At 35.2% G+C, this 27,302-nt stretch overlaps 1 protein-coding gene and 1 long non-coding RNA gene across 3 annotated transcripts in view; one reads left to right on the forward strand and one right to left on the reverse strand.

Moving 5' to 3' along the window:
• Window positions 1-27,302, reverse strand: part of Tmeff2 (transmembrane protein with EGF like and two follistatin like domains 2) — a 278,908-nt gene that overhangs the window by 220,056 nt on the left and 31,550 nt on the right. The window lies entirely within an intron of this gene.
• Window positions 20,345-24,120, forward strand: LOC150048569 (uncharacterized). Its single transcript, XR_016539084.1, has 3 exons — window positions 20,345-20,445; window positions 23,563-23,666; window positions 24,049-24,120. It is a non-coding gene; the product is annotated as an uncharacterized LOC150048569 (long non-coding RNA).

The following is a 27,302-nucleotide window of genomic DNA, read 5'->3' on the forward strand; positions in this document are numbered from 1 at the left end:
ATATTTTAAAGTAGCATATTTACTATGGTATAAAATTGAGAAACACTCATCTCTTCCATATAATTGATTAAAAAAAGAAATAAATTTCTCTGAGGAAAATGAGTAGGAGCTAAGGTGACAGATAAATAGATATAGTTGCTCACATGTAACTATTCTATTAACCATTCACCTGATGTGTAGTCTTAGGGAATCTGCTTAGCTTCTCAGTGCCTTCTCATCTATCTGTTGCAGTGATTATATCCTTTATTTTACCTACAGAATCTACACAATGTGCAACATAGAAAGTACTATATGAGTTTGTTATATTTAATGTGGAACTTCTAAAAACTAATGTCTTTTTGAAGAAAGAAGACCTCGAAAAGCAGCTTACTAGTTGCATAGGTGGAGTAGTTAACAGAATACAGTGCACATCTACATGGCTGTGGGTTAATGACTGATAGCACACCGAGTCTGTTTCCTCTCACACTGCATGAGGAGGGATGAGCTCAGAGAGGCAAGGTATAAAAACATTCCCATGAAGGTGAACACACTCAAAATACTGTCTGTATATATGTGAACATGGAACAGTGATTTGAGAAGTGGGGTGCATGTGAGGGAGGGTGATGGATTGAGTCTCATCAAAGTACATTGTATGTGTATAAAGACATCAAAAAGAATCCCCCCACCTTGTACAACTAATTGCTGTTGCTAAAAATGTGGATGAAAATAAAATCCTAAGTTTTCACAAAAATGTAGATACTATGAAACACAGAATAACTGAAATCTTGCCACAATTTGAGCTGTCCTCCCTACAACAATGATAAAACAACTATGATCTTTATAAATAACAAAAGTAGATTTATTTATTTAACAAAGAAGAGAGGCTACTGGTCAGAAAAATAATCATGGAACAATAACTAAGCTCAACTTTGGTTTTAAATGGGTTCCTCTAACATTAGAGGTATCCCTGAGGTTGGACTATCCAAGAATATAGCAAGAGGATGATATAAAGCAATGGACAACTGACACTAGAAAATGTATTTTTATTGTATTTTATTGTTGGGGTAATGTATAGAGTGGTTACAGTCACATTCGTTAAGTAGTGGGTATATTACTTCTTGAACACTGATGCCCCTTCTCATGTTTTCCCTTCTCATCTTGTTTTCCCCCTTTGCTTCCCTATTTCAAATAAACAAATAAATATATATGTACAAAATATACCAGGTAACAAAAGTCAGATACAGTAACCACATGGCCTAAAGTATTTTGATTAATTTCTCACATAGACTTTCAAATGATGGCTATTTTAGTACTTGAGGGTCTAATGATGGCATGTTCCTTAAAGCTCAGTTTTCAAACTCCTCTCTTGACTGTGCTCAGTCATCAGATTAATCATGTCTGTGACCTGTCAAATTTCTGATTCACTGAGAATCATAAATACCATATTTCTAAATTTATAAACTTTATAGAAGCCCATGACAATAACACATAATTTGTGTATGTGGCTATCTATGCAAGTTATTTTCCAACTGCATGTATTCTAACAACTCTTTTGCATCTATCAGGAGAAAAAAGTCTTCCAATAAACCATATTTTAAAATGCTGGCAACAGATTTTGTGCCTGAGCATTCTGGCTATATCACCAGCATGGTGATCATCCTGGAAATAATCTCCTTATTTATAGGCTATTGAGAGCTAAGCAATATAGTTTCCTTATGAGGCTACAGGGAAAAATTTTTTGAGAAGTTCAAAGGAAAAAAATTTATAACGACAGTAAAGAAAATAAGTGTATTTCAATTTTAATTCTCAAGACCTCATATGCCGTTTTAATGTTTAACCAGAGTAACATATTAAGAGCTCTCAGTAACATACTCAGAGTATAGAGAATATTATTAAATCCAGTATGGATTGTTCTTAGGACTATATCCTATCTTTAAAATAGGTTTAAGATTTCACTTTCTAGAACTGCTGTTACTAGTCATCACAGAAGCAAGCAAGAACTCTTGTAGATGTATAACTAATGTATCTAATAAAGCAATGTATTTAAGTAGATATTATTTGGATATAATAAGATACAGATCAAGTCATGCTACGGTACATAGACACTATAGACCAGAAGTAGCATATAGTAGTTTAATAGGCTTAACTACAAATAAACCTTCCTTCACATTTTATTTGCTGTCAAACATTAAAAATGTATCCACATGTGCTGGGAGTTTGGCCTAGTGGTAGAGTGCTTGCCTAGCATGCACAGAGACCTGAGGTCTATTCCTTGGTACCATATACACAGAAAAAAGTCAAAAGTGGTGCTGTGGTTCAAGTGGTAGAGCTTTAGCTTTGAGAAAGCCCAAGGCCAGTGCTAAGGCCCTGAGCTCAAGCCCCAGGACTGGTGCACATACAAAACATGTATCCACAATAATGGTACATCTTGATTCAATTTGAACATTCTTACTGTTGCCAATCCAGTCACTTCATTGAGGTCCAATGGATCATCCCCCCTGATTTCCAATATCACAACTAATAGCTGTCGAATGGTTTTGATTTTTCAATCAATCAGTAATTTGTTTGTTTGTTTACTGCTTTATAACCACAAGGTAAAAATAAATAGATACAGTAGTGTACTAATGCCTGATTTGCAAGACTTCTTCAGATGTGCTATATATTTTAATATAATAAACTGCCTGAACAATTCTAGAATGAATAATCTCATACAAATTCATTGGTAATTCCTCATTCTCTAATAAGGAAATTCTGTCTATGGAGAATGGCTGGTAATGAGTGGAAAGCTCAGTCATGTTTCCTACAATCAATGCAGCTAATGCTGACATTTAATTTGTATAGAATGTCAATTTGGTCTGTATTTCAAGGACAAGCTCCACAAACATTCTTTCTCCTTTCATCAACAATGATACCCTGCTTCACTGCAAAAGAAACAACAATAACTGAAGCCTGATTTTATGATCTTGTTACTATTCCTTTTGAAAAAGAAGAAATGTTATTTGTCTAAATAGAACATGCAGTCTTAAGAGATGGCAATGAATCTCTCAAAGGTCTAGTAGTTTCCACTACACTATGAGTATCACAGAAGTGGTAGGCAAGGTGACCAGAAATTATACTTGTACACTTGATTGACAATCCAAGCACAAATAAGATTTTTGTGCACCCCTAAAGCTTTCATTTCTTTGACTGGTTCTTTATCCTACACTTGACATGTTAAGGAATTTTGACAGTTAAACATCTCTAAAATATTTATTACTCTGCCTGACATCGCCTTTCCTAGGTGGAGCTGTGTGCTAAATTGTTAGCTATCAGAAAGGCATTAAAAAAAGACAGTTTATTCTTTTGTTAATATTGAAGAAAACTATAGTGAGCAATGTGAAGAAATCCACATGGTCAAAGGACACATTCTAAATGTGTTTCATTCCCAGACACTATAGAGTAAAAGCATAGAACAAAATTAATCAGGCCAGCAAGAGAGTACAGGTTACAAAAAGCATATGCTATCTGCCTCTGGAATAAATATACTGCATTTATCTGGACATTATTTATGATCCGTTTTTGGCATAACTAGTTGTTACTGCCAAAAGGCAAATGGTCACAACCTCACATAACAGATTAGCTCAAAGGCAGAAAAATCTTGGGGTGGATAGCATTAAAAAATTAAACAATTTTATTTTTAGATGATCTTCCATGTCCAATGCATCTCTAGGATTCAGAGCATTTCAGCTTTTTTAGGATATCAAGAAACCAATAAAGAGAAAAGAAAAGGAACCAGAGAATAGCCGATTTCCTCCCATTTCCCTCAATTATAACCCATGAATCACAGAGTGATTATAGTTTTCAGGCCTTGAATTTTGCTTCAAATCCTGCTCATTGTCTAATAGATTTTGAGAGGTCCAGTAGCTTATGGAAAGAGCCTTAAAGATGAAGGAAACTATGACTTTCAGAATACCATTCTGCACAATGCTGTCTCTAGAACCACTGGTTAGCCTGATTGTGTTTCAATTTTATATCAACATTTTTGTCTTTTGGCACTTATACTTTGCATAAAGGCAAATGGTACATTTCTGCCTCCCAAAACTAACTAGCATAGCAACATAGGGGGAAAAAAAAAGAGTTACAGCAAAGCTCGACTTATGCTAGATCCCCTCTTGAAAATTCACTTGAGTCTCTCCTAAATAAGAAAACCATTCCTATGGAACTCTTGGGAAGAGGTGTTATATTTGAAATGATGGAGTTTTAAACCAGGAAGATGGAAAGCAAATATAAGAAATAAATTTAATATAAAACCTGCTTTAAGTATGAACTTCTGAATGTTGGTTTCATTTGGGAATTTCTTTCACTCTACACCTGGAAATTTTACTTTAATTTAAAACATAATGTAATGATAGTAACAGACACACTACGATTTCCCTAAGTGGCCATAGATAACCTTTGGTGAAATGAGTTGGATCTTCATACTCCAAAGGAAAGTAAGTGTTGTATGAAGCCTATCTTGTATTTACAATGCTTACTTTCAAACAACTAGAAATCGACTCACTTATTATTATTAAACACAGAGTTTAACAAAAGTAAGTCTCATGTAATATTATTCAACCAATGTGTTACGACCAATATTTGTGATTTTAATCATAAATATTTGTTTTTGCCTTGTTTTCCAATATAATCTAAAAAGTAAAAAATAAATGATGCCATTGACTTTTAAGAATGTGTTTTTTCCTTAGTGAGGATTCTGGTACTTCTAGGAACTGACAGTTTACATTAAGCCATAGGCCTTTGACAACCGAAGAATGTACAGGAGTTCTGAGTAGCCAGGGTTCAGTCAAATATATCATTGATCGCATGGCCCAAAGTGGAAAGTATCACAGTTCATTTGCCTGCAGTGTCCTGGAAAAGGTGTTGTCTGGTGAGCCTAAGTCCTTTCTGTTGAGGAGAAGAAACAGAAACTGACATCATGTGCAATGTATGAAAGCTATAGCACACAACCGCTCATCACTGACACAAGGAACAGCTCTTCAGCTATGAGTTGAGTCCTTGAAAGTGCTTGCTGAGCATATTCTAAGGTCCATACAGGGGATACCTCAGAGTTTATTTCACATGTAGTGCTTCTAGGGAATAAGCCATGAGAAGAGGGTGAAAATCTTCAACCTAAGATACCTTTCTTCTCCAGCTTTTGCTCTGTCTTTAGTTACAAGCACTTTCTGTTCCACATCCATGGAGAAAAGGCTAAATTCAGGATATTGAATGTATGTTTTGAGTATCTATATAAAGCGAACGATGCAATAGGTTGCACTATACTACTTCTGAGTGTTTTGCTTCTGGAGGTGATTACTTGCGTTTAGAATATACAGGCATTACTTATGTTTTAAAGCTGGTATCATCAGGCAACACAATGTAAAGTAACATTTGGGAACTCTTGGTTAGTTGGATTTAAGACGATCATTGTGGTTATTATGTGGAGAATTGTCTAGAAAATGCCAGTTCTATACTCACATGTGAAATCCAAGAGGAAATAACTGTTTATGGAAGAAAATTGGTGAAAGTATTCTTTTTCTTTTTACTTTTAACTTTTATTGTTAAGGTGATATAGAGAGGCGTTATAAAGTTACGTAAGTCATGTACTGAGTACATTTCTCCTGAGAAGTATTACCCCCTCCCTCATTTTCTCTGTTATTTCCCTCCCAACCCTCACCTCCAGAAGTTTTATCCTTCATTTCCAACATAGTGTCTAGTGAGTATTATTGCTGAATTAGTTCACCCTTTTCAATTCCTATTTTGATGTTTCCCCTTCTCCTTCCCAGATCAGATAAACTTACATATGAGGCAAAGGGTACAGAAATCAAATCATGGCGACAAAAGGGAAAAAAAGTAGGAAAATCAGCAAAAAGTAAAATAATACCTATTGATTGATTCCACTTGTCGGAGTTCATTTCTATAAGCATTATTTTATATGATCATTTGCACACAGCTGTTAAGTCTCTGTGATCCTCTCCTGAGACTATCCTCCTTCAGTCTCATTATGTGACATGTTTATAGAGTCCTGTTTAATTCATCATGTCCAAATGTAACTTTTTGGCTTTTATTATACATTGTGTTTACTTATAGACTTATTAGTACCTTCTAATTAGTACAAATGAGGGAAACTATGCAACCTACATTTTTTGATCCTTGTTTGTTTGCTTAATATTTTTTTCCAAGTCTTTCCATTTCCTTACAAATGGGGCAATGTCCTTATGTATCACCTTGAACCAGACTCAATTTGAAGTGGATCAAATACCTCAATGTAAGACCAGATACCCTGAAAATATTACAGGGAAAATACTAGCGATCACTGGCATGGGTCAAAACTTCTTAAATAAGGATGAACAATCTAGCCAGGTGCAGGTGGCTCATGCATGTAATTCTAGCTACTTAGGAGGTGAATTTCCAAGTATAGTTTTCTGAATTAGAGGCATGAACAGAAGCTAAAAGAGTACATTCTTTTTACACAACATTTTTTCTCTTACCCAGGAGCTACCATTGCCAATTATGAGCTACCATAGAGGTTATAATGCAGAAGAAAAGAAGATACAACCTTGAACCTGAAGACAGATCTCTGAAGAATGGCATTTCTGTAATCTGACATAGAGAGAGCATTGCCTAGTACAGCATCAGTGGATTGAAACAGAATGAGCACATACATGCCTTCATGAGCAATATGATCAAAGGGAACTGGACCAAATAGGAGTAAAATGGTAACTATTCCCAAATGGTTGGGAAGAACTATTCAGAATCCTTGTAAATCATGTATTTAGGGCTCGCTAGAGTGGTTGGGAAAAAAAGTGCGTTTAGGAAGAAAGGCAGTTAGAGGTCCCACAATAACAGTTAGAAGTTGGTAATCTGGAGATGCATGTGTTACCCACAGAAGAATAATGCATTCATGCATAATCAGAAACTAAGTACGCTAGGATGGCTGCCAAGTTTTACCTCATGCAGAACTTAGTTTTCCATACTGTTTGGTTCAGGACAACGGTAGGTTGAGTTTGAGTCATGATGAGGAGTTGGCTTTTCTTTTCTTCTTTTCTTTTTTTCCTAATTTAAAGCTTGCACCCAAATAGGATAATCAGCCACAACATTCATTTATCTCATTTTTACATCATTTTCAAAGGCTTAATGTATGTACTAAATCAAGAAATGTACCTTTACATCTTCTCCTAGGTAATAAATTTTCTGGTGTCATTGCTTTTGTAATCATTTTTCACCTTGTGGAAGTCATTTAAGCAAGAGAGAGACAAAACACAGCAAACTTGACATAACATAACAGGGTCAGGCAAAGAAAAGCTACAGTGCTGCTGTAGAAGTCATTAGTGGCCTAAAGAGAGTAGAATCAACTAAGTAGTTGAGAAATTTCTTATTTACTTGGTAAAATTTATGAAACAATGCCTATCAACTAGCTAGGGCTTCCATATAGTAGACAGTTATATATTTGTTATGATATTCCCTTATTTTACATAGATGGTCATTTGTTTTAGTAAAAATCAACAGATTCCAAATTGGATAATGTATTTTTATCAGTGCAGAATTGTTTTATTCATTAATGGTATGACAATGTTGACTAAGAACTGTATTTGTTTACAGTTTGTTAAAAAAAAGACCTACATTGGAATGATGTATAGTCATTATCATAAAAACTTAGAAATAATGACATGATTTCTATGATTATAACCAAAGACAACTATGCTGAGATTATAATTAATTAAATGTTAATTCAGCATTATAAAGATAAACTTGTGTTTATCTGCACTGTAACTTCTAGATTTAGAATTTATTACATTAATTTGACATCTAACTAAAGTTATCTCGAAAAGGTGTCCTTAAGAACAGTCTTCAATAGTTGGTATGGAAGCTAAATTTAAATATTTAAATGATCATTTTCAGTAATTTTAAAGATTATGTTATGTCTTATGTTTTGTATTAATCCATTAAAGAAATACATTTTACATAAGAATAAAATGTGCAGTTTAAGGCATAATGTTTATATTTTCATATTTGCCCTGTAAACAGCTTGAATTATTTTTATGCACTGTATTTTAATAATGATATTTCTAAAGTCACATATTTATAACCGTTTCTATGGGTAAAATTGCAAACAATTTTCCACTGAATGTTGTCTTGGCATTTGTACTCATTTTATGCCAGCCAGTTTATTGAGAGAGAGCCAATTTTTCAATTCATATTTGCTAATACATCACTATCTCTATGACAATTCATTGGTATGGGCCTATCATACCAGTGTAGATATATACTAGCCATGACTGACCAACAACTATGGAGCAGACTATCAAGTATCTTGCCAACCAGATGGCATTCTAATTAGACTACACTCAGTCATAACACATGGTGGATAATATCTGTTTATTTGCTGTTCTTATCTTTCCTGGATGAGAAAAGTAGCACCTGAGATACAATAAAAATCTATACCATAGGCTACAAAACTAGAGCTTTACCTTTTATGATTGTTGTTCTTAATGTACTACGTTATTTCTCTTCTCTTTTTTTGCCCTTTGGTTAATTTCATATTACTGTATCTGACTTTGTTGCCTGGTATATTATATATACGTTTATTTGTTTATTTGAAATAGAAAAGGGAAGGGGGAAAAACAAGATGACTGGGAGGGGGTGGAGGGAGGGAAATGGGGACAAAAACATGTCAATGTGTGAGAAGTAATGCAACTACTAACTGGCAAATGTAACTGTAATCCCTCTATACATTACCCCGACAATAAAAAAAATGTATTTGTTTTCCATGTTGAAAGATACTTATCTTCTACAGATGCCTATGTATATTCTGATGCTTGAAATAACATACCCTAAAATCCTAGGGATGTTACTCAGTTATATCTATGATCTCAGATACCTAACCAGAGTGCAACAGAATTTCTGGCACAAGCTTGGTTAGTACATGCACATAAAAAAAGCTTTATCAATGGAGATTGAATTTTTATCAAAAGTAGCTTATGCTATTACATGGTAACAAGAGGGATAACGCATTGTGCTTTTGTCTTAAAGAAGGTGGAATGAATTAAATGAATGGCAATACCAGCCACTAATTTTGTCTAGAGGCACAGTATCATTAGAAAATGAGGAAGATTTTATATGTGCTCACCATGGTTCCACTGGGATCCTATTATTAAAACAGTCTAAGACTATGGGAAAGAGACTCAACCTGGCAGCATTACACTTCAGTATTTAGAAACAGGATTTGTGGACTTCCTCGCTCAGAAATGATATGTGTGTGTGTGTGTCAGGGAGAAATATCAAATAATAGGTAACCCCAGATAGAACAATCTCCACTGGGCAGTGCTGTGCTTATTATAGAGAATTGTATATGTGAGAGGCTATGCTGATAGAAGACTATGTCTTGGTTGGATGAGAACTTAACAACGTGAATAATTTACTTTTCATATTAGCAGAATATACAATTACAATAAACATAAGCATCCAAGTTCAAATTTCTGACTTAGACATGATCAGCATTCACTCCTCAAAATCCATGGATCAGACACACTGGATTCTTATTTTTTTTCTAGTGAGATAATTTATGTTTGCACATTTTTGTTAGCACCAATTAATTGTTCAACGGGGTTTTATTTACACATATCCAAATATACACACAATATACGTCTGTCAGACTCACCCTTTTGACCACTCTCCCTTCATTTTCCCCTTTTCCTTTCCAATTCAATTTTAATAGGATGTTTTGTATTTATAACTTTTTTTTCTTCTGAATGTACAACCTCTGAGGAACACAAATAAATTTTTTGCTGTTGGGCACAGTGGCTCACACCTGTAATCCTAGGTCCTTAGGAGGGTGAGATCTGAGAATCAAGATTTAAAGCCTACCCAGTCACTGAAAAGTCTATGAGACACTTATCTCCATTTAATCACCAGAAAACCCAAAGTGGCACTGTGGCTCAAGTGGTAGGGTGGTAGCCTTGAGCTGAAAAGATCAAGGACAATGCCTAAACCTATAGTTCAAGTCACACGACTGACAAAGACATTAAAAAAAAAAACATTTTTTTCTCCTTTAATGAGCTTTGTAATGTTTCTTTTTTTTAATTTGGAGGCATGCATTTAAGACTTTCCATATTGTCAATGGCAGTTACATTCTATTATCTGTTTTACCTATTTTACCTGCACATTGTTCACATAATTGCCAAGAGGTGATTTCTTCTTAGATTCCCTCTCCACAGCAAAAATGATGTGCAGGAATAATATCGTCAGGTAGGGAACATGTGGCAACAGTGACTTTCAAAACTTTCAGCTGTTTTGGTTACTATAGCTCTGTAATAGAGTCTAAGTTTGGTATTTATATTCTTCCAGTGCTGTTCTTTCTGCAAAGGATTGTTTTTGTTATATGGCTTTTTATTATTCCATATGACTTTTTGGATTGCTTCCTCATTTCCTTAAAGAATGACATTGGGCTATTGATGGATATTGCGTTGAATATGTAGATAGCCCTTGGCAGGATTTCCATCGTTCACAATGTGAATTCTTCCAATCCAGGAGCATGGGAGGTTCTTCCACTTCCTCAGATTGTGTTAATTTCCTTTTTCAGGTTTTTAAAGTTTTCATCATAAAGGTCCTTTACATTCTTAGTTAATTCCTAAGTACTTTATTTTCTTTAAGACTTTTGCAAAAGGTTGCTTTTCTGATTTCTCCCTTGCTGCTCCTGTTGTTGACATACAGGAAAGCAGCTTATTTTTGAGAGTTAATTTTATACCCTGCTACTTTGCCAAAGTTTTGAATCAGCTCAAGCAGCTTGGGAGTGGAATCTATAAGGTTATTTAAATACAGCTTGGTACTGGCACAAGAACAGGCCTGAGGACCAATGGAATAGAACTGAAGACTCAGAAATGAATCTGCAGATCTATGGCCACCTAATCTTTGATTCGAGAGCCCAAAAATAGAATGGAAGGAAGACAGACTCTTCAACAAATGATGCTGGCAGAATTGGTTAAGCACCAGGATTGTCACCTGCACCAGAATTGATTCCAAATGGATCAAAGACCTTGAGGTAAAAGCAGATACCTTGAAAACTTTATAAGAAGTAATAGAAAATACTTTAGGTCTCCTTGGCGCAGTTCAAAACTTTCTTAATAAAGACCTAGAAACACAACAAATTAAAGAAAGTTTGGGAAAATGGGACTGTGTTAAACTGCAGATCCTCTGTATGGCAAAGGACATAGTAAGTAAGTTAAATAGAAAGCCCACAGAGTGGGAGAAGATCTTCACTAGCCATACAACAGACAAAGGCCTAATATCCAAAATATATCTAACTAAAAAATATGAATCTCTCCAAAACAAACCTTCAAAAGAGCAACCATCCCATTAAAATATGGGCTAAAGACTTAAAGGGAGACTTCTCTGAAGAGGAAATAAGAATGGCCTATAAACACATGAAGAAATGCTGGATATCTCTGGCCATAAAAGAAATAAAAATCTAAACAACTTTGAGATTCCAGCTCATTCCAGTTAGTATGGCCATTATCAAGGGGATGTGGCCAGGAGAGAACACTTCTACACTGTTGGTGGGAGTAAACTCTTTCAACCACTATGAAAAGCAGTATGGCAGTTCCTCAAAAGACTAAATATAGAGCTCCCTATAACCCAACAATTCCATTACTTGGAATTTATCCAAAAATCCAGAAACAAGGATATTCTAAAGGCACTAGCGCCAACGATGTTCATTGCAGCACTATTTACCATAGCAAAGATATGGAACCAACCCAGATGCCCCTTAGTAGATGATCTGATCAAGAAGATGTAGTACTTACACACAATGGAATTCTATGCTACCATCAGAAAGAACAACATGGTCCCATTTGTAAGGAAATGGAACAACATGGAAAAACTCGTATCAAGTGAAGTAACCCAGACCCAAAGGATCATAAACTCAATGGTTTCCCTCATCTAGGACTCTTCTAGCAGAGGATTACTGCTCATAGGATAGCTCAAAACCTAGATACATAAAGTCATATAGGATGAAACTGAATGAAAGGGTCTCTAGGATATGGAAACAAGAGCTTTATCTTATGTGATTGTTGTTCTTAATCTACTATGTTATTTCTCTTTTTTTGCCCTTATGGTTAATTTCATATTGTTACTGTATCTGACTTTGTCACCTGGCATATTGTATATCCATTTATTTGTTTATTTGAAATAGGAAAGGGAAGTGGGGAGAAACAGGATGATTAAGAGGGAGCAGAAGGGAGAGAAATGGGGACAAAAACATGAGAAGATGTAACAATATGTGAGATGTAATGCACCTATTATCTGACGAATATAACTGTAACCCCTCTATATATTACCTCGATAATAAAAATAAATAAAAAATATATAATCTTTCAGAAGCAAATAAAAAAATGAATATCCACAAAAAAACTTTCACCTCACTTTCAAAACCACCCTTACTGGTGTCTGTAAGTTTGAAAGGTACCATCCTTTTTTGTTTTCTTCCTCTAACAGGTATATCTTGGTTTTTTTAACCTTTTCCTTACAGAAAACCTGTGAGATCTTTATGTAGATTTTTCAACCCCTTCTTGGGGAAATTTAAATTGGGTATTGATACTTCTTTTTGTAAAAAAAAAAAAAAGTCCTTTTTTTTTTCTCTTGGCTAATGCATTCCCTAAAATTTCCTTTACTAGTTTTGGATGTTGGACAATATACTTTTTGTTATCAAATTTTTGCTTCCAATATAGTCATTAAGTGAATAAACTATCTAACATAGTTTGAGAAATATAAAGCTGGAAGGTGCCTTACACATCAGTATGCTATGACTTAGAGCCTATTCCAGGAGCATAATTCCATTTTATTTTCTCAAGTGGTTATCCTTGTCACTGGTAAATCTAAAGTAACTCAGAACCAGTTTCTGTGTTGGGAAAACGTACAGCATATACAGAAAGTATATGCTGAATGGCCCATACTTGTAATCCCAGCATGTGGGAGATTGAGGCAGTGTTATTGCAGGTCTGAGACCAGTTTGGGCTATACAATAAAACTCTACCTTAGAAGAGAGGAGAGGATGGGTGAGGAGAGAATGGGACAGATGGGGAGAGAGAGGGCAGGAACAGGCAGAGGAGGGGCTTGGAAGAGAAGGAAGAGGAAAGGAGAGGAAAGATAGAAAGAGGCAAGGAGAGATATTTAAAATAAAATAAAAACTACAGAAACCTTTATAATCCCTGGTTATACAGCTGCAATTCTGAAGCACTGTTCCTAAAAATAAACCTGCAATGCCTTTTTATTATTATTACTATTATTATGAAACCAAAGCTTTTAGGAATAAGCATTCATTTGTATCCAGAATGGGAGGATTGCTGAATTTGGAGTCTATGGTTCTAATTAGACAAAAGAAGAGAAACTTGTGAGTAGAATTCATGGATTGGTTTTTCTCCTTCGTGTCAGTTTAAGATCATCCAAGGCACTTGGCAAAGCTGCTCCAAAGATGCCAAGAAGCAGCAGCTGGGTCAACACAGCGCTGAGGTAATGCAGAACACAGGGCTCAGGAAGTATGGAAATAGAGGCCTGCTGCCTGTACTCTAAAATTGATGCAGGCTAACTTCTGTTTCTGTGAGAAAGTATCTAGGATTCTGAGATATTTCTGCTTAACATAGCAGAAGGGAACTGGAATAGGAGTGTAGAGACTAAAACTGTGATTTTGTACTCAGTTACATTATTCACAGCATATAGTTATGTTTTTGGACATAAGGTCTTGACCTATTCACTCAACAAGTATCTATCAGATAACTTATCTGAGCTGGCTACTTGAGTTGTTACTGGGATTCAACTGTGAAATAGTTTTTACCTTCTTGGATTTTTTCTTCAAACTTTCTACTGTAGCTTCTTAACTTTTTTATTTCTTGTTAGTTTTATTTTTGGAAGGATATTTTTTTCTATTTTTTAATGTAAAGGTGATGTGCAGAGAGGTTGCAGTTACATAAATCAGTACAGGAGTACATTTGTTTTTGATCAGTGTCACCTTTTCCCTCATTTTCTCCCCATTTTTCCTTCTTGATTAGCCTCCTTCACAAGTCGTAAACTTCATTTGCAACTAAGTGTGTAGTGAGTATAACTGCTCTATTAGTTTACCATTTGTCCCGCCATTTTTATGCTTCCCCTTAGTCTCCTCAGACGGATAAACTTACATACAAGATAAAAGGTCTAGAGATCATAAAAGCAATAGAGGGGAAAAAAAGCAGCAAAAACCCCTCTTTCTTCCTTTTCATGGAGTTCATTTTGGTAAATATCATTGTTCATATCATGTGCACGTAATTATTGAACCATTGTGATCCTCTCTTAAGAATATCTTCCACTGGTCTCACTGTGTATATACTTAACATTTTGGTGTAAAATTTATCATGTCCAAGTGTAATTGTTTTGTCTTTTTCTATCCATTGTGTTTTCTTGTACATTTTTAGGCACATTCTAATTGACACAAACGAAGGAAACCATGAAACATATGTTTCTTTGAGACTGGTTTACTTAATATACTTTTTCAAGTCTTCCCATCTCCTTATGAATGGGGCAGCTTCGTGCTTTCTGACAGAAGCATAGAATTCTACATGTGTAGTTACTTGTACTGAAATAAATAATGTTTTATCCAAAATTCTGATTAACCTTTTTATGGATTTATGTACTGGACCAGATCTGTTCTGTGAATATATACATGAGTAAATATAACCCACAAAATAATTCTATGAAGCAGAGGGCATTACAGGTGAAAAAAATAAGGGCATAGAGAAGATAACTCACTTCTCTGTGGGGTTTCACAGTAAGAAGTGCAAGTGCTAGATTCAAATCAATCACTTAGATCCTTAACCCTAACACCCTACTGCCTTGCCATATAATGAAGCAAGTGTGATTGATGATAATGCTAACTGTTCATCACCTTTACAATAAAATTAAATTAAAAAAGAAAGCCATTGTTTTTCATAAGCCATGACTGATAAAGAGAAAAATAAAAGCATATATAAAAAATTAAAAACATTGATTTCTTATTCTTTAAAGAACAGGGTTCTGTTGATCAGCCAAATATGCAGACCATGAGAGTTTTTTTAAAATGGGCACAAACATTACAGCTCTCAAATCTGATTCTGAAGTGGGCAATTATCATACCATCACATTTGGAGTATTCTCTCACCTTCACACCAACACTCAACATATACACATCGTCAAATATTCTTTATTTTAAAGAGTTGCATACCCAAGACACCAGGCCATGGAACACTTAGGGTATGAGTCCAAATTATTCACTTCAGAGGTAAAAAGTCAGGACAAAACATATTAACCTATTTTCCTACTGTCACACTTACCAGTCTTGTCTCAGTCTCATCAAGAGAATTTATAATGATATTTGGGTTATTTTTTCATATATTTTTACTGTAATTAATAGAAGGATTACATTATATTCACCAGATAAAAGGTGAGGACCAATGGACAAAGATATAGTTTTTGTAAGAAGCTTTATATGTTTAAAATTATTTCTCTTGTAAATACTAGAATATTTAATATGAATACCACAATACCAGATGTCCACATCAATCCTTCCAGCCTGACAAATGAGATGGTTTCATGGAGGATTTCTTTACATTCTATTTTATTGTCAGAGTAATGTATGGGGGGGGTTACAGTTATAGTCATCATGTAGTGGATATATTAGTTCTCAAACTTTGATCCACTTCTCATGATTTGTCCCCTTTTCCTTCTCCCAACCTCATCCCAGTCATCTTGTTTTCCCCCTTCCCTTCCCTATTTCAAATAAACAAATAAATGTATATACAATATACCAGGTAACAAAGTCAGATACAGTAACCACATAAGATTAACCATAAGGGAAAACAAAAAGAAAAGAAAAAACTTCACAGCCGGGCATGGTGACTTGTGCCTGTAATTCTACCTACCCAGGAAGCTGAGATCTGAGGAACACAGTTCAAAGCCAGCCTGTGCACTAAAGTCCATGAGACTCTCCAATTAGCCACTAGAAAACCAGAAGTGGCACTGTGGCTCAAGGGATAGGGCAGTAGCCTTGAGTTGAAGAGCTCAGGAACAATACCCAAGCCTAGAGTTCAAGCCCTGACAAATAACAAAAAAAAGAAAGAAAGAAAAGAAAAGAAAAAAAAAGAAAAAAATAACTTCACATAGTACATTAAGAACAACATTTAAAGCTCTTTCAGATCAAAGGAATTAGAATGCAAATATGATATTTATAAACTCTCAAAGAAGGGAAAATGGCAATATACTATAGAGTACTAATTTTGGTGTTAAAAAGATTGGTGTGAAATTTGATTTTATCTTCTAGAAACCTACAGATTGGGGGCAAATTTTTCATCTGAATAAATTTTCTCATTTGTTTAATGGGACAGAAATACCTAACGTTTAAATTATTCCATGCAGCAAATAAGATAATGTATTGACATTTCATATAAGAGTGGTGTGGCATGACTATGATTCCAGCCAAGAGGACTGTGAGTTCAAGGCCAACCAGCATAATGAATGTGATGCCAACTTATAGTAAAACAATGTCAAGCAAATAAGCAAAACATATAATATAGTGAATTTCTGGGCTATCTGTGGTTTTACTCATTATTTTCTGTAAAAAGGAAAAATAATTCACGAGAAATAGGAAGCATACTGACACTTGGCTTTGTACTTATAAGGTGATTTATAACATTTGTTCCTCCTGTTCCCATTCTTTCAAATTTTAGCGAAAAAATACACCTTAGCAGATGACTAGAATTTGATTGCTGACTACAGCAAAAGCAGATAAAATCTTTGATAATAGGACATCTATTTAAGCATGAAAAAAAATTCATTGTCTGGCTTAAAATAACCGATGAAACCTTATCTTTTTTTCTTCTTCCTCTTGAATTTCACATTCTAGTCAGCCCAAACCATCTGTTGTGCACTGAAAATGCCATGCTATTCCAAACTATGTTGTCTCCCTGTGCCACTTCTTCTGTTTTCTATGGCTTTTCCTCTTTTCTTCATTTGCCAAAATTTTACTAGCTTCTTTGTACCCATGGTCAGTTCCTTAGAAGCAAGGGGCATACCCTACTGGTCTTTGCCTTTCTGGCCTGTGCAGTGTATGAGTGCCTACACAGTGTATGAGTGCAGGGTGAATGTTTCTCACCTAAATAAATAAAGCAGATGATCAAGCAGGCCAATACTTTGTCATTTAAAGTCAGTTTTTCTATAACATAAAGAATTTTATACATTAGCCCTTTCAGGGAGATATAAACAGATTTTTAAAAAATTGAATGATGATATTTTTGTTCAGCTGTGATTACAGATTCATTAAGGATTAATTTTAAATCCAACATGCCAACAATTATCTGAATATATGTTTGAGGGACTGCATCTCTGTTATATCATGTGTCAAGAAGCTTATGATTATTTTTAATGTGACAAATGGACGTATTTTCTATGTCCCAATCACTTTATAGACATCATTTATGCACACTATCATACACATAGTTTTCATTAATATATTCTAAACTAACATTACCTAAAACTCAAAATATCATACATTCAAATCTACTTGAAACCATTTATATCAGAGTAAGCTTTGCCGTGTCATTTTGCTTCTGTTAAAAGTTTCCTATAGTTTATTGCTTCTTATTTTAGTATCACTAGAACTTGTGAGAGACTCACAAAGAAGTATACAACGTATGATTATTCTCCCAAGCTAGTTTTTTTTTTAACTGAGGAAAATTAATTTGGATGACTGGTTTCAAAGCAAGTCAAGGCAGAAAAGTCTGTCTTCATCTCTATTCTATCAGTAAACGTGCTGGACTGGAAGTATGATTCAAGTTGTAGAGTATCACCCCTGAGAAAAGAGTTTGAGGCCTTGAGTTCAAATTCCAATACTAGTCAAAACAAAATATAGTGAACAAAAGAAAAATACAGACTACACATAAAATAACACATTGAAAACCAAAACTAAAAATAATTATGTGGCATCCATTTGTGAAAGGTAATCTTTGTCGTAGACAGTTCTGTGCTAATATTTGTAGCTCAGGAGCCTCCCAGAGAAGTGTATGCAAGAAAAGGAAGAAGTGGATACTGTTGAAAGGGGAGTGAGATAGAAGGATAGCATCAGGGACTAATTTTTCATTTGAAAAATAGATTGTCTCCTGTTCCCCAGGCAGTCTGCTGCTGAGCTTAGATGAGCTATAGTAACCAGACTGGTTCATTAAAATATGGTCCCTTCAGTTCAACATGACTCATCTTTATGATGAAGCTGTAATCCTGGGAACTGAGTGTGCTAGTTCTGCTACTCTCATGACACCCAAATGAATAACATAAACTTAATTTTTAATGACTTCATATTCAGTTTACTGTCATTGTAGAGCTTCACCCTCCTGTATGGGCTGTATTGGCCCCTGTGAACCCTTTGCAGTGCTGAATATTTGTGGCTCCATATCAAGGAAACATTGTAGGTAATTAAACAGTCATTTTTCATCTTTAAATATCTCCTTCTTAACTTTACTTCTCATCAGCCTTCCCTTTCATATTGACCCCATGGTAATGCAGGAATTGCTGCAGTACCTGAACAAGTGTCTAATAGTTAAAACTTGGAATGGGTAAATGAGAAATCAGTTAGGAAATTATGTTTATGGAAACCCCAAAGTCTGAGCAAAGAACTGAAACTTCTGCTTTTCTGAAACACGGAAGAATGACAAGTAAACAGAGACAGTAAGAATTACTATACCATCCTTGCCTTTGGCAATGACATAAACAGTCTTTATAGTTGCCAGGGGCTTAGTCGAAGTAAGAGGATATGTTTCATTGTAAAACTGACAAGAAAATAGGAGCATCCTATTCTAATTACATCAAATCATCCCCCAAACTAAAGGTTTCTTGGGTGGTGTGTGTGCGTGTGTGTGCGCGCGCGCGTGAGAGAGAGAGAGAGAGAGAGAGAGAGAGAGAGAGAGAGAGAGAGAGAGAGAGAGAGAGAGAGAGAGGGAGAGAGATATTTAGAAAAAGAGATCTAGTTAGAGGGAACTGAGATAATTAGCCAATCTATCTAAAAAAGTGCTTGCTTTTCAAAATCACAGTGGAACCTGAAATATGAAATGTTAAGTGAATCTTATCTAAGTTGCATATGATCATTGGGCTAGACTAGAATGCTGCATATGGTGTGGATCATATTCTTATAATATATACATTATGATATCTAGTCTAGTAGTAGAGGCTCTATGATAACACATTTTATATGAATTACTGAAAAAAATCCATTAATCTTTCTTACATAGCCTGAATTCTAGTACAATGCTAAGAACAAGATTCTGCCTGGAAGGGAGTAAAATGTATTAAAAATATTCATTAAAAAAATGAACACTGCAACAATTTACCTACAGAATCACAATACAACTGCTGAAACACAAACAACAAAGCAATTGGAAAAGAAGCTGAAGACCCTAATACTAAAGTTCATAGGTAGAAACAGCTAAATTTCTATGTACCTTCTATGATACGATTTAGGAGATCTTGAGAGGGGAAATAAATATATCACAACTGCACAATTATACAGAGATACCCAGAACAAGTCCGAGAATGGTGAAGGGCTCTGAGGTTGAAGCCACAAGCATTCCATGTTATAATTGCCTCTGTGCATTGTCAAGAAAACAAGAAAGATAAGATGCACAGATAATAAATGTGAGAAACAGTGGCATTTTAGTAGCAATGAAACATGACAATTAAACTTGGAATTGAGAAGAACAGGCAGGAGCAACATTGAAGGGAAAAAAAGCTACATGAAGAAAAAAGGTGAAAAAATGCTTCGACCTGTGGGAACCAGAGAGCAATTTAAATAAGCCTAAGGTCATCACACTGTCATGCTAAAGGCTTACCAACTTTAGCACAGCTATTTTATTCTTAGAAAGCAGTGAGGCAACTCACCTTACAGGAAACAGAGTAAATGCCTCCTCTCTTCTCCAGCCTACATTCTTCTCACTTTTCTTCCCATTTACACACCAGGGTTTCTAGCAAATGTAACTTATGAAATGTATACTCATTGGAAAAACTTTTATGTCACTAGGGTTTTCATAATTAATGTCCATCCCAAGACTTTGAAATTTGAGACACATAATGTAAGGCAGTTGTCAGCTGGCCTGTCAATGAGAATTTCAAAGTCAAGCAAGTGAACCAGTATGCCAACAATTGTATTATTTTTTTTTCTTTATTTCTGTCTGGGTCTCCCTCTGTGTCTTTCGGTCTTTCTCTTTCTCTCACTGTAGGAAAGCAGGCACTGGAATCATTCTTTTTAAACTTCATAGAATCTATGTTTGTACATTTACTGTGAGTCTTAATCCTTGAGATTCATCCCTGACCCTTCGTTCTTGCTTCTTTTCAGATAGTCTCCATTTGTGCCCAGGACAAATGGATTTAGACCAAGCTTCTACCTATGAGAAGTAACTAGGATTAAAGGTATGCACACCATGCCAGTGCATGGATATGTCCCCTATCCCTCCCTGTCTCCTTTCTCCCTCCCTCCTTCCCTTATTTACTTTCCCCTTCCTTCCTTCCTTCCTTCCTTCCTTCCTTCCTTCCTTCCTTCCTTCCTTCTTTCTCTCTCTCAATTCTTCCTTCTTTTCTCCTTTCTTCCATTTAACATTTCTGATTTCTCACTCAGTTGTTGACATTAGATGTATGCTCTGTTAAGTATAAAGGCTAAGAAATACAAGAAAGTATTCTTTCATTTCCTGAAGAATCATTAAGTTCTGGAAGAGGAGAAAAGTCTAACTATAGGATGATGGTCTTGGCATTTGTCATATTAGAGAGAATCAAAAATTACAGTTTGCTGACATTTCCAAAACATCATAACAAGACTGAAGAAGAAAAAGGAGTAGAGAGACCTCAAGCTTCGATTTCATACTGATTTGTATAAAAGCTAGATGGTCAAAACTCTGTTAAACTATACTTCATGTCAAATTAGTGAGAAAGACAAATGACAAAAATAAAATTCTTGAAGGGACATTTAGGAGAAAGTTCAACTTGGTGTCATTCCAGTTACATCAATATTTTTTTCTTTTTTATATTGACTTCAAAAAACCTTCAAACCAGGTACTGGACATACTGTTTTATGGAGGGAATTAATTTGATAATACACCCCAGGAAAGAAATCTTTTAATATGTGTTAAACCATCCTCATTTGAGCAATCTAAAAACTTCTACCACAGAATATAGATTCATTAACCAAAACCACTTAACCTCATACTGTAGTAGAAATTTAAAATTGCAGAAAATTTTAACTTTTCAACCAGCGGAAATAGTTTCTATTCTAATCCACAATCTCTGTTGACTTAAAAGTAAAAATAGCTCCACCCTGAAGTATAAAAACTCATGGAATTAACTTTTCTCAACCCATAAAATAGGTATGATGTGAGCTCCCCCTACTGGTACAGCACTATTCCCACTTCAGGAATCCAACCAAGAGTAGATTATTGGAATACAGGGGTGCCAAAGACAAATCAGTAATGGAAGGTGAAGAAAAACTAAGCAAGTATTTATAATCCCAAAAAAACCTTCAAAAAATAACAACACCTGTTCTCACACTAAAACATCTGAAGAAGAACATAAAAGATGTGTTTACAAGTATCTGAAAGCACCTGTTTGCCCCCACCTAAGATCAGACAGGCAGTAAAAGGCTTTCACTCTCAGGACAGTCTCATTTGCATTCATTAATAGCCACCAGTGATCGCAGTGATAGTTACATATTGATAATTAATCCTCTCCATCCTCCCTTAAACAGCCTATGTGCAAAGCTATAGGCTTTTGAGAAATAAATTAAGTAGCACCATAGAGGCTGAACCAAGTCTGGGCTTTGGGATTTCTGCTTTGAGAATGACTTCTTTATTGCTTTGCAAACTGGGACACTGAAGGTGGAAGCATTAAGTTTTATGTTTCAATCTACTCAAATTAGTTGTCCCCAGAGCAAAGAATCCAATGTGAGAGAATCGAAGACAAATATAAGTAAAGTGTGACTGTAGGGACATTCACACTGACAAAAACAGGAAAAATGTAACAGAGGTGTTGTTGGTGATAAGCTGTTACAGGGTGTACACACACACACACACACACACACACACACACACACACACACAATAGGGAAAAATGGAACTCCCACTCTTTTGAGTCAGCAGAAAGGAGCCGTTCTGTGATATTTGTAAGGCTGCAATTTGATTATATCTGATTCTGTTATCACAATCTGTTGCATAGCCTACATAGAATATAAATATGTAAAGCCATTTAAAGGCCAAATTATAGAGTTGTCTATTTTTGTATTTTACCTTTTTACTGCCATATTTCGATTGTATAAATTTAAATGCTAAATGAAAAATAAAAACATCAGAATATGCAAGCTTTACCGAAAAGCATCCACCTGAAAATTCTATGAGTACATCAATCTGTTTCTTCCTTGAAAGACAGAGAATATTATCTTAGATGAGCATAGAAGATTCAGCATGGGCTTTAGTTTTTGTTAGGTGACATTCTTTTGGGAACAGTGTGTGTGTGTGTGTGTGTGTGTGTGTGTGTGTGTGTGTGAAAAGTAAACCTGTGCATTAGTTTGTGATGAATATCTATAGAGAATTTGGAGCACATATGCACAGTAAAAGGCTTATTATTCACTCCCATCCAGTTACTTCTTTATGTTGGCATGTATCATTCTCACAAATATCAAGATAGGAGAGGTGGAAATGATGTGAATAAACAGCACATCTGTCAAATCCTTCCACCACTGCACCACAATTCTAGTCTCAGATCACACTCATCTTTCTCTGTTCCACCACAATAATCTGTCTACTTGTTCTTTGCACCTAACCATTCTCCAACTCCTATTCATTCTCTACCCAGAAACAGACAAGCTTTTGAAACATAGGCCTGATTGTACTTCTTCCCTTCAAAACAAAACAAATTTCTTACCACTCCTCTACTTTCTTCAGCTACCATTCCTTTGCTCTATCTCTGTGTTTAAGCTGCACTTTCCATTCCTGCTGCTCCTCCTGCTTTCTAAAATCTCATTAAAGCTTTGGCATCTGCCCTATCTAATACCCTGCCTCTGGGTCTTTGCCTGCTTTGATTTTCTCTTAGATTGAAAACTTAAGTGAAATTCTCACTCCTCCCACAAAACCCAGCCACTTTGTGTTACAGCACCTGTTTTACTTTCTTTAAAGCAATTATCACTCTCAGAAGCATACTGCCTAATTTATTTGTATCCAAATATGGTTGGCACTAACATAATTCTATTTTCCCCTAGCTTCAATAGAGAGAATGTATAGTCTAACATACTCATAAACATTATATTATCAATAAATGTTCGTAGAAGGAATGCTATGAATACAAATGTTGTGTGTGCATGTGCATTTGCATGCTTACGCATACACAACTAGTAAGCTAGAGTCACAACACTAAATAAGGATCATAAATGTTTCTGATTCACACAAAAGGTCTTTCTAACAGCAATACTTTACTGTCAGTCAGGTTGATGAATATTTAATATGAATAATGATAATCTTGTTTTTTAAATCCCTGACATTATAATAGGTAACAGATTATTTATCCATGAAAAATGAAAAACGGTAACTGAACCACAGGAGTTGAGCCTACAGATGCTGATTTTGATGTTCACATCATGCTGATTTGAATGAGTAAGATTCACTGTGTTCCTTATTAGCTCCATTAGAAAATGGATGCAATATGTCTTCCCTGAAAAGTTAAAACAAATTGTTTAAAGGGCTATGAAATACCTAGTACATAGTAGGTGTTCATTGAATGTATGACTGTCTAAATTACTCTTTACATTACAAACTGGACTTATCAATTGTGGGAGAAATATCAAAAGACATAAAACTTAGTGATTCATTCAGACGTATATCTACTAGGATTGGTGTGTTTTTATCAGTGTTCTGTTGTTGTCCAATTTGAAAACGATATACCTAAAACTAATATGTTATTTGAAGCACTTTTTTTCCTATCTATTTTCTTGTTCCCAGTAGTCTCATGCAGTAGTATTGTGTTTTCCTTTTATAGGAGCTTTACCTGGAGGTACAAATATTCAAGACTTGGTCAAAAGGTGTATCCTTTGATATTAATAGAAGTTACAGTGTGTTAAAAGTGTCAAAGTGCTACTTTTAAATTATGAGGTATTTAGAGCAAAAATCTAATAAGGTAAAAATAGAACATCAGAATATCCTGGTTTGCAGTTATTTTGCAAACAAAAGAGGCACCACTGTCTCTGCTTGCAATGGATGGGAAGTGTAGGTGTGGACAGCCAGATGTAGGATATAAGTGCTGGCTCAAAAGTTTAATGTAAATACAATACTGAGGGGGCACTAAGTGGTTTTGAACTACTTTTCTATGTTTTTCAAAAATGGAAAATGTTTGTATTCCACTGTATGCTTTTTACCTTCACTCATTCTCCTCCTCTCAAGCATCGGCAAAGACAGGAGAATGCATGAGTGCCTACATTATCATATGTAGTGTCAAAATTCATGACAGCTACTCCTCCTCACAAATACTGCATAACATGCACTCAATAATTAACCATGATTGTAAAAGCAAATGAAAAAATGGGAATGTCTGAATATTCACCTTCAGAGGATCTTTCTTTTTTAATTTTTTTATTTCATTTTATTGTTGGGGTGATGTGCAGAGGGGTTACAGTTACATTTATCAGGTAGTGTATACATTACTTCTTGGACATTGTTATCCCTTCCCATGTTTCTCTCCCACTTTCCCTTCTCTCATCCCCTCCCACTAAGTCTTGTTTTTCCTTTCCCTTTTTAAAATAATCAAATATACATATATACAATATACCAGGTACCAACATCAGATACAGTAACAACATGAGATAAGAGGAAAAGAGAAAAGAAATAGCTTCCCATAGTACATCAATAACAACATCACAAAGATGAATCTCTTGTTTCATTTGCACCATTCATAAGAAAATAAAAAGACTTGGGAAAAAATCATATTAATTGAAGAAAGCCAGATCCAAAGAAACATAAACTCCATGGTTTTCCTTATTTTTAGCAATCAATATACACATAGGCGTCTCCTAACAAAGGATCAGAATAGCTCAAAAGTTATTTATATATGTCCATATAGGATGAGGCTAAGATAAATAAACTCCTGGATTTGGAAACAAGAGGATTTTTCTCATAATAGATTATATAGCTGTCAAAATTATTCTCCAAATTGCATTAAGATAAACAGAGAGTTGCAGAAGAACTCAAGAAAGGAGAGGCATATTTCATATGCCGAAGTTTCAAGATTGAGAACTAAATACTTTTAGTTCAAGGTGTAAGTGGGGACTCAAGGAGTCTCAGAGGGTAAATCATTCCTCCATCTCATGTGCAACATAGGGTGAGAGAAAGGTGCTGATAATGAGACAACAGGAGTAGAAGAATGGATGGGCCTGGAGCAGAATTTTCCTAAGAAAGTAGCAAAGATTCCACAGATACTGTGGAATGAGGGACTCGAGCACCCCTTTAGATTTTTGCACTCAAGGATGCTGTTCTTGAGTCACCACTACACATTGGTGTTTTTGATGGTTAACTGAAGATAAGAATATGGGATTTTTCTGTCCAGGCTCACTTCAGCCTTCAAATCTCTGCTTCCTGAGTAGTTAGGATTAGAAGCCTGAGTTACAACTGTCCAGTTATTCCCCTCCCCTTTTCTTTTTGTAAACGTAACATTTTCAAAGAAAATGTTCCTTGTTCAGATGATTTGCAAAACCCACTTTCGGCAAATTTACCGTGTTCTTACTACAAGATTGCTCAGTTTTATTTATGTAACTGAGGTTTAGCTGACGAGTTGAGAATTTGTTTTCAGAACTGAAGTTTCCTGGGAACAGGGTTTTTAGTGCTAAAAGTAGAAACTCCAAGGAAAAATTACAATTAGTTGGTGATCTATAAGTGACTATTTCATTTTCAGCTTTAAACACTTTTTTCTATTTATCCAATAAAAGGCCATTGGGATTTTAATATTGATGATACTGAATCTATAAATTGCATTTTATTGGTAATATCTTTATAATATTAAGTTTTCTTACTATGAACACAAGAAGTTTTTTGAGTTTATTCACAGTTTTTTTAAGCTTTTTACAGCTATAACAGGTTTTTTTTTCCTTGTATCTTTAAGTAGTTGTACGAAGAGGTGTATAATACATTTAATGAGTATGATACATTTAATCAATGTATATGACTGCTTAAAGGTAGTAAAAATATGCTACAGTTCTCCATCTCTCTTACATGGATGCTTCATGACAAGGCAACATCCAACTTTTTGTAGTTATGGCACACATTTTAAAAGCACTGGGGCAAAAGATGCTGTCTAGAATTCTGACAGCACAATGATACATTGATTCCAACCTTGCTCTTGTTTCTCAGGAATGAAACCTATTTTTCCTAATTAAATATCTGCTGACACCCATAGCTCACACCTGTAATCATAGCTATTCAGGAATCTGAGATCTAAGGATTATGGTTTGAAGCCATCCAGCCTAGACTGGTAAGTCTCTGACACTCTTATCTCCATTCAACAACGGAGAAAACCTGCAGTGGAGCTGTGGCTCAAGTGATAGAACCCTAGACATAAGCAAAATGGAGTTTAGGGACAGTGCCTAGGTCTTGAACCCAAGCCCCAAGACTATTAAAAAAGAAAGAAAGAAAGAAAAGAAAAGAAAAAAAGAAAGAAAACAAATACACTGTTAAAGTTAAGTGCTAATTTAGATTTAGATGGACATGACAAAAGGTGTGTGGAAGGGAAATTAAGGAGAAAAATCTACATGTAGAGAAAAATCTTGCCTTCTTTAAAATCCTGGTAAAATTTAAAATCGTATTGTTCAGGTATAGGAACAACCAAGAAGAGAAAAATAATAAGTATTACATGTGTTATTATGGAAGGAAGTGTGAAGAATCAGAATGCACAAAATCAAGATAACCTACAACTACTTAAAACTCCCCCTTTTGTCCCTTATTTGAATATGAAACTCTTCTACAAACTGTGAAATATTACTCCCTTCTTTTGATATTTTGCCTTGAGAAGCCCTGTAGCCTTTCACAAATTTGTTTTATCTTACTTTCCCAAACTCTCCTTAAAATTTTTGTTTATTAGTCTATATTGGTGGCATGGAGGTCTTCATTGTGTTATCTCCAAAAATGAATGCAATGGCTTTACCAAATTCAACCCCACTACCACTCTCCTTTAATCCCTCGCCATTTCATAGAGCAATTTTAACATGTACCACTGTCCTATTTTCTTACATGCCCATGAGTTATTCC

This window comes from Megascapheus bottae, chromosome 21 (assembly GCF_031878675.1).
Source record: "Megascapheus bottae isolate mThoBot1 chromosome 21, mThoBot2.hap1, whole genome shotgun sequence".
Classification (NCBI taxonomy): domain Eukaryota; kingdom Metazoa; phylum Chordata; class Mammalia; order Rodentia; family Geomyidae; genus Megascapheus; species Megascapheus bottae.